The sequence below is a fragment of the Cryptomeria japonica genome, chromosome 3 (assembly GCF_030272615.1).
Source record: "Cryptomeria japonica chromosome 3, Sugi_1.0, whole genome shotgun sequence".
NCBI classification, from domain to species: domain Eukaryota; kingdom Viridiplantae; phylum Streptophyta; class Pinopsida; order Cupressales; family Cupressaceae; genus Cryptomeria; species Cryptomeria japonica.
The window spans coordinates 210,294,620-210,303,239 of NC_081407.1; positions in this window are offsets into that span (position 1 = coordinate 210,294,620).

Consider the following 8,620-nt stretch of genomic DNA (forward strand, 5'->3'; position numbering starts at 1 on the left):
ATTACTCATGGCGCCTGATTGCCAGGTTTTCACCATGGTACTTGCCCAAAGCGCCTGTTTGCCAGGTTTTCACTAGAGGGCGAATCCTTTTTTTCTGTTTACTTTTTTTGCTCTTATTTCTTTTGCTTTTCACCTTTTTCTTTGTATTTTCTTTATTTTTTCAATTTTTTTTTGTATTATTTATTTATTTTTTTTTCAATTTTTTTGTATTTTTTTTGGGATCATATTTGAAGAAGTGCTGAAGAAAAATTATGCCCAGTACTTGCGAAGATGCATGCTATTGATAGGATCAGACAGAGGTTCACCTTCTGGAGTCGCAAGCTGATATGCCCCCGAGCCATAGGCTGCAGTTACTATGAAAGGCCCAACCCAATTAGGTTCAAACTTGCCCTTGATGATGTCAGTAGACTATGCATTCTTGGGATTTGCCTTTAAAACCAGGTCTCCCACTTCGAAGTGTCGCCCTTTGACTTTCTTCTTATAAGAGCGACGAAGACGGTTTTGATATGCTTGCAAATGTGTCAGAGCTGTCTGATGCTGTTCATCTAACATCTCAAGCTGATGCAGCCGAGAGACTCTGCGTGTCTCATCATCAATCAGGTGTTGCAAGGAAACCTTCAAGGAAGGAATCTCGACTTCCAAAGGTAAAATGGCTTCCGCACCATACACCAAGGAATAAGGTGTTGCGCTAGTAGGTGTGCGGATAGAAGTGCGATAGGCCCATAGTGCTGGATTTAACTGTACGTGCCAATCTCGACCAGTGTCATTGACAACTTTCTTCAGGATCTTGATAATGGTTTTATTTGATGCTTCAGCTTGCCCATTACCTTATGGATAATACCGGCTGGAAAAACGATGCTGAATATGAAACTTGTCACAAAGTTCTTTGACATCTTTATTCTTAAAAGGTCGACCATTATCTATGACTATGGCAAGGGGTACCCCATATCTGCATATGATATAGTTCAACAAGAATTTTGAAATTTGGACACCAGTGATATAAGTCATGGGGATAGCCTTGATCCATTTGGTAAAATATTCTGTAGCTGTAATAATGAACTTGTGTGCATTTGCAGATGTTGGGTGAATCTTGCCGATAAGATCCAATCCCCACTGAGAAAAGGGCCATGGAGATATGACAGAATGAAGTTCTTGGGCTGGTGCATGAATATAATTTCCATGGATCTGGCACTTGTAGCACTTTTTAACAAAATCATGAACATCTTTTTCTAAAGTGGGCTAATAATACCCAACACGAATCAACTTTTTGGCTAAGCTAAGACCATTGAAATGGCCCCCACATATACCATCGTGAACCTCATGTAAAGCCATTTGTGCTTCGTCAGAATCCAAACACCTGAGGAGGGTATGGTCAAAGGAACGGTGGTAAAGGGTGTCGGCGATGATGACATACTTGGCTGTCTATCAGATAAAGGCTCGGCGTTGGTTCGTAGAAAGGTTAGGTGGTAAGGTCTGGGATTTCAAATATTGATATACATCATTGGACCATGGGGAGTTGGGACCAACAAGAATGCACATCACATCAGCTGTCGGAATGTCAAAAGAGGGGACCAGCAATTGTTCGACCAAGAATTCACACTTGTCCATATTATGAGGCATATTCAACATGGAAGCGATTGTAGCCATTGCATCTGCCGACTTGTTTTGCATTCTTGGCACTTGACTGAAACGGATAGCTGTGAATTTTGTCTTGAAGAAATCTACCATGTGCTTATAAGGAATAAGCTTTTCATCTTTTGTTTCGCCGTCATCATTCACTTGTCGGATGACTAATTGAGAATCTCCATAAACATGCAAATGCTTGATGTTCCAGTGGACTGCTACTCGGAGTCCTGTGACTAGTGTTTCATACTCTGCAATGTTATTGGTACAGTGGAAAGTTATTCTGTAGGACTTTGGAATAGCATCACCTTGAGGGGTGACAAATAGAATACCGGCTCCGGACCCAAACTTGGTATGGGATCCATCAAAGTATAACTTCCATTCATTAGTGGATGTGAGAGCAAAGACTGATTTATCTGGAAAATCGGTCAACATGGGATGATCGTCAGAAATAGGAGTGTCTGCAAGTTGATCTGCTATGATTTGTCCTTTTATCGCCTTTCGCTCCATATACTCAATGTCAAATTCACTGAGAATCATGACCCATTTTGCTAGGCGACCTGTCAAAGCTGCTTGGCTAAGAAAATATTTTAAGGGATCAATTTTTGCAACCAACAATGTTTGGTGGCTTAGCATATAATGTCGGAGCTTTTGTGTTGCAAATACCACTGCTAAGCATGCCCTCTCAATAGTTGAATAATTTAATTCATAACCAAGCAGTGTCCGGCTGATATAATAAATAGCTCTTTCTTTGCCATTCTCATCTTGTTGAGCCAAGAGAACTCCTAATGCTGTTTCAGTTGCAGAGATATACAATAAAAAGGGTTTTCCTTCTATAGGAGGCATTAGAATAGGTGGTGATAGCAAATAGTCTTTGAGAGCTTGAAAGGCTGATTGACATTGCTCAGTCCATTTAAAAGTGACACCTTTGTGCAGTAGATGTTGGAATGGATGACATTTGTCGGCCAACTGAGCTATGAAGCGACGAATTGACTGGAGCTTTCCTTGCAGACTTCTTAATTGCCAGAGGTTTGAAGGTGGAGGCATATCCATTATTGCTTTGACCTTGGCGGGGTTGACCTCAATGCCTCGGTGAGAAACAATGTATCCGAGTAATTTGCCAGCTATAACACCAAAGACACACTTTTTTGGATTGAGCCTTAGTTTGTAGGTCTCCATTCTGTCAAGGATTGGGCCCAAGATGGCTAGATGACTATCTCTGGTAACAGATTTGCATAACAAGTCATCAACATAATCCTCCATCAAAGTATGCATGAAATCATGAAAAATTGTCTTTATTGCTCTTTGATATGTTGCACCTGCATTTTTGAGACCGAAGGGCATCACATTGCAGCAATAGGTGCCCCAAGCACAAGTGAATGCTGTCTTATGCTGATCTTCAGAAGCAATGTGAATTTGGTTGTAGCCGGAGAAACCATCCATTAATGAAAGCATCTCATATCCAGCCGTCATGTCCACTATGATGTCTATGTTTGGCAATGGAAAATCATCTTTAGGGCATGTTTTATTGAGATCCCTAAAATCTGTGTAGATTCTGATGCCCCCAGTTACTTTGCTAACTGGCACTAAATTTGAAATCCAGTCTGCATAATCAATGGGTCTGATGAAGCCCACATCTAGCAATTTTTTTAATTCCACTTTGACCAGAAGAGCCACCTGAGGATGCATCTTTCTAAGTTTTTGTTTGATAGGCTTGGCATCCACTTTTAGTGGCAAATGATGAAGAACCAATTCTGGATCAAGGCCAGGCATATCTGCATAGGACCATGCAAAGCTGATCTTCTTCTCAAGAAAGAAATTGACAAAATCTATTTTTTCCTGTTGTGAGAGGGAAGCAGCAAAATGAATGACCTTAGGGTTGTCAGGTGTACCCAAATTGATTTCCTCTGTCATTTCCACAAGTAATGTTGATTTGTCTTGGCTTGACAGGGGTATGTCCACTCTTCCACCTTTAGGCGCCTCAGAGAGGTTTTCACCCGCAGGTACGTCTTTTATCTTTACTTTTGTATGATCAGAGAGTGCCTTACGGTTTTCACTCAAAGATCTATTCTTTTGATTTTTTTCTTTTTCTTTTTCTTTTTCATGACTAGAAGAGGGAGTTGACTCCCCAAAATATACTGTGGAATCCAGGTCAATAGCAAATCCTGCCTTATGATCGCCTTGTGGTATGCCTTCTCGTAGTCCCAGGAATTCTGCAATTGCTTCATCATTTTGAAAACAGTCCAATGTGAGCGGTTCTTGTTGGTCATGTTGAATAAGCTGGGGATAAATGAGGGGCATGTCATCATCAATTGTAAGGATAGAGAGGGTTGATATGGTAAAAATGTGAACATCTGTGGTGTCACTATCCGAACTGCTTGTATCGGATTCGGAGCTTGGATCCCAAAATGACTCTATCCAAGCATGAGGGCATGTTTTAGGAAGAGGGGTTATTTCATGTTTGTCTTCCATGGGCAAATTATCAGGGTCGAGGAAGATATTGTCAAGGGCATAGGAGCTAGAAGAAAAAGAACTCCACTCCCATTCATTAGAATCAGTCTCGGGTCGGGTATCCTCAGGTGTTATTTCATCGTTAGAATCACGCCCTTTTCGACACGTGGACATTTTGGTAGATGTGGATCCAGTTCATAACGGTACAAAACCTAACCCTAAAGTTGGGGGTCGCCTCTTGGGTATGACAGGTTCTAGCCTTCCATTGTTGTTCAGGCCTAAGCCACTGCAACCATCACATCCCTTCTTTTGCAGCATGGTAAATCCTTTGCCATATCACTCCACTGGCAATCTGATAGGTGGGGTCTCAATTGGATCTTTATAAATCCAATCTATGACATCATCATCTACAGTTTCCTTGTCCAATTCTCCCCATTTGGTAAATGTAGTAGGAGGCTGATATTGAATAATGACCTTAGGTTCTTTTTGCAATAAATGCGGTTTGCCATATGATTTTGGAGATATTGGCAAATTCCCGATGAGGAATGTCTGATCCATTGAATATTCTCCACATCCTTGGTCTTGTATCTTCAATTTACCTTTGACAGCCTCTAACAATGCATTAGGATCCACATAACCATCTGATTTGGCTTCTCTATTGACTGGGACTTGTTGCTGAGGAGTACCCTTTAAGGTAGCACAGAACTGAAATGGATTAGGATCTCCTGGAATTGTTATCTCAGTTCCATTGTAAGGATATTTTAGACATTGATGATAGGTGGATGGAACTGCCTTCATTGCATGGATCCATGGACGGCCAAGAATCATATTATAAGGGAGATCAAGGTCTAGGACTTGTAGGAAAGTGTTTTCCGTCACTGGACCAACTCTGATAGGCAATGTAATTATCCCTTTGGATGGGCGTTCAACATCATCATATGCTTTGATTGTTATTCTTTTGGAAGCATCAATGTCATTTTCTGTATATCCAAGGCCAATGACCACTCTCAAGGTACAAATATTAAGACATGCTCCGCCATCTATCAAGACTCACCGGATTTTGCAATTATGGACAAAGACTTCAAGGTGCAAAGGATCGTTATGAGGGAGCTTATCAGGCGAGATATCACTATCAGAAAATGTGACACTTTGGGCAACAACTAAATGTCCAATCCGTGCTTGAAATTGGTCAACATCAATATCTATCGGGACAGTGGACTCAATCAAAGCTTTATCTAGGACTGCATGATGCATGGGAGACATTTTCAACAACTCTAGAATGGATATTTGTGCAGGTGTTTTTCCTAGATGATCCAAAAGATTATACTGACTTGCAGGAGTTGGTTTGGGAGGAGCTGCAGGAGCTCCTTTCAAGACTATTTTGGATCGACGAGTGGTGACCGCACAAGAAGGATCTTGTCCTTTTATTCTCAAGGTGGATACATACTCATTTGACACATGAAAACAATTAATAACATTGTGATAACTGGTATTTGCATAATTGACCGTTTGAGCAGAGGTGGAAGAAGACGCTTTACCCTTGTCATGATCAAGAAAAGGAGTTTTGAAAATGGTATGATCAGTGTTGGAGGTTGGATGGGGTGGATCTACCTCAATTACTCCTTGCTCTAATAAATCTTGAATCATATGTTTCAATTGGAAACATGAAGCAGTTTTATGTCCTTTGGACCGATGATACTCACAGTATGCATTATCATTCCACCAATGCGGCTTTACCGTTGGTTCTGCCTTAATATCTGGTAGCTTGATAAATTTCGCTTGTATTAATTGCTTCATTACTAATTCGATAGGCTCTCCCAATGGCGTAAACTGTCGAGGGGGCCCATCCCGCGATCGGAAGGGTTTGCGTTGTTGATTTTGTTGTTGGCCTTGTTGTTGATTATATTGTTGAGTATGTTGTTGATATTGCGGCTGTTGAGCATGTTGTTGATATTGTGATTGTTGAGTAACATTGCTCATTGGTGCTTGATTTTGTTCCATAGTTGACATATTAGGAACACTCAATTTCTTGATTGTGAATGGGGGTTGATTTGCATTCACCACTCTCGCATCTACAACACCATCATTAGTGACATTTTTGTTCTTATACCAAAATCTATTTCTGTCCCCTGAATAATTTGCGTTGTCATTGTCTTTATTGAGCTTGATAATTCCTTTAGCTACAAGAGCCGTTTCAATGCTCATTCCTTTCTTAATGAGTTTCTCTATAGTACTGGGACTTTTTAATTTTAGCTCATACATCATTTCTGGGACCAAATTCTGGATAAACAGATTCACTTGCTATTCTTCAGTTATATCGAGAGAAGAACGACTATACAAGCTTCGCCAGCATTGCAAGAAAGTCACTAATGGTTCACCTTGCTTTGGCTTGGTATTGCATAAATCTGACATAGTCACATCACTGTCGATATTGAACGCGAAATGAGATAAAAACTTTTGAGCCAATTCCGACCAAGTCTTTATATTTCCTGGCAGATGTGAATACCAATCCATGGCTTGTCCCATGAGACTTCGTGCAAATAATCGCATTAAATATGTCTCCTCATAGCTCACTTCAGTACATGCTGCGAAAAATGCTCGAATGTGATCTTTTGGATTGCCATTCCCTTTATATTTCTCAAAATTAGGTGCCTCAAAATGTTTAGGGAATGGAGGCATGTATACACTCTTGTCAAACGGATTAGGACATAAATCTTGATCTGTATACAACTTCTTTGTTCCTTTAGTTTCTAATGCATCAACTTTTCATTGCAACTTCTCAAGTTGTTGTGCAATTGTATCAGATTTTAGAGGCCCATCATTAATCTCGGTTGGTATTCTTTGTTGATATATCGCATTTCTGATCGGTTGTTGATACTCTGCCATGGTCGTTTTTGGTGTTTCCGGCATATAAAGTTCTTGGTACATCTCTTGTTGTTGCGGTTGTGCTATGCCTTGATATCGACCTTGTTGTTGTGCTTCTTGGAGCCTAGGTTGATATTGCAATTGAGTAGGTTGATTATATTGCATAGGCGCCACTTGCGGTTGTGAAGTAGGATAGCTTGTTTGCCTTGGCACATATTGTAGCACATGTTGGTGTTGAGGCTGACAGATAGGAATATGTTGACTTTGTGCCAATTTTTGTCATGGTGTATATCCCATCAATTGTAAAAAACTTTGTTTAGATGGTTTTCGTTGCTTCTCCTTAGGATGGGGTATGGCACTTGCATTAACTTGCTGTGTTGCTTGTCCAATCCATTGTGATGGTTGCAAGTTTGCGTTAACTTGTAATGGTGCCGAAGGCGCTGCAATTTGTTGTCTAATGTGAACTTGTTGTTGTTGTACATTGCTTGTTTGTACATTCGATTGCACTTTTTGTATATTATTCAATCATTGCAACAATTGTTGTTGGTACAAACCACTATCCGTAGCTCTTTGTGTCGCCATTATCGAAGGATCTGTCACAATAGTGTTTGGCAAATATATTGAATTTAACGGGACATAAGAACTTTTTGCATCGTGGAATTGCTTTGGACATTATTGATATCAGGCATTCCAGTCGTGAAACTTTCCTGCATCTCAGATTTTGATCCAATTTTATACATATTAGGAACTACTTCTTGTTGATGGATATTTGTCAATATTTGCGTGGTCTTTGTTTGATCTTGCATTGCAGGTGTTACATAGAATAGTGGATTATTTATTGTCTCAAATGGTGACTTTTGAGGAATAGTCACTATCAATGCCTTTGAAGCACGTTTACTCATTAAGGTAGGCTGAGTTTCAGGTTGCACATTTTCTTCAGTTGGATGCGGAGAGAAACTTAACAACTCACCACCTTGTTGTTTTTGCACATTGACTTGTTCGCTTGAAGAGGTCACATTACTCATCATATTAAGATATTTTTGTGGAAACATCTTAAAGACCTTACTCAAGAACTTATCCATCTTTTTTGTTATCTTTCGATTTTGAAGGAACAAGTCAACATCATCCGAATCATCGAAATCGGATGAAGAATCTAGTTGGATATTTGGATTTGTTTCTTGGTGAATGCCTTGATCTAAACCAAATCCTTGAGAGAGAGTTGGCTCTTCATACAATGTTTGTATTTCATGTTGCAAGCTGGGCTGATTCCAGTTGAAAGGTGCATTTCCTCTTGGAGTTGGTGGGACACTCCCATGTCCTGGTTTCATAGGTACAAACACTAGTTCATATAATGGTGGTGGTCCAAGTTGAACCGTTCCATATGGTGGTAGAGATGTGTTTGATGAACCTTCAACTTGCACTGTTTGACTAGTTTGAAACTGCGAATTTGCTATGTTGTCCATGGGTTGATACATTGGTTCACTCATCTTCTTAGATCTTGATCTTGTCTCAACAAGCATGTCACTTATGCAAATGCAATGTTTTTGGAATTTTTCAAGGATAATATATGATATGCAACTAAATGCAAACTAAATAGATGAAAATGCAATCTATGTTTTTGGTTGTTTTGAAGATTTTGACAAACTTTTGAAATGCAAATCTAAGAGAGGGACCCTTAGGA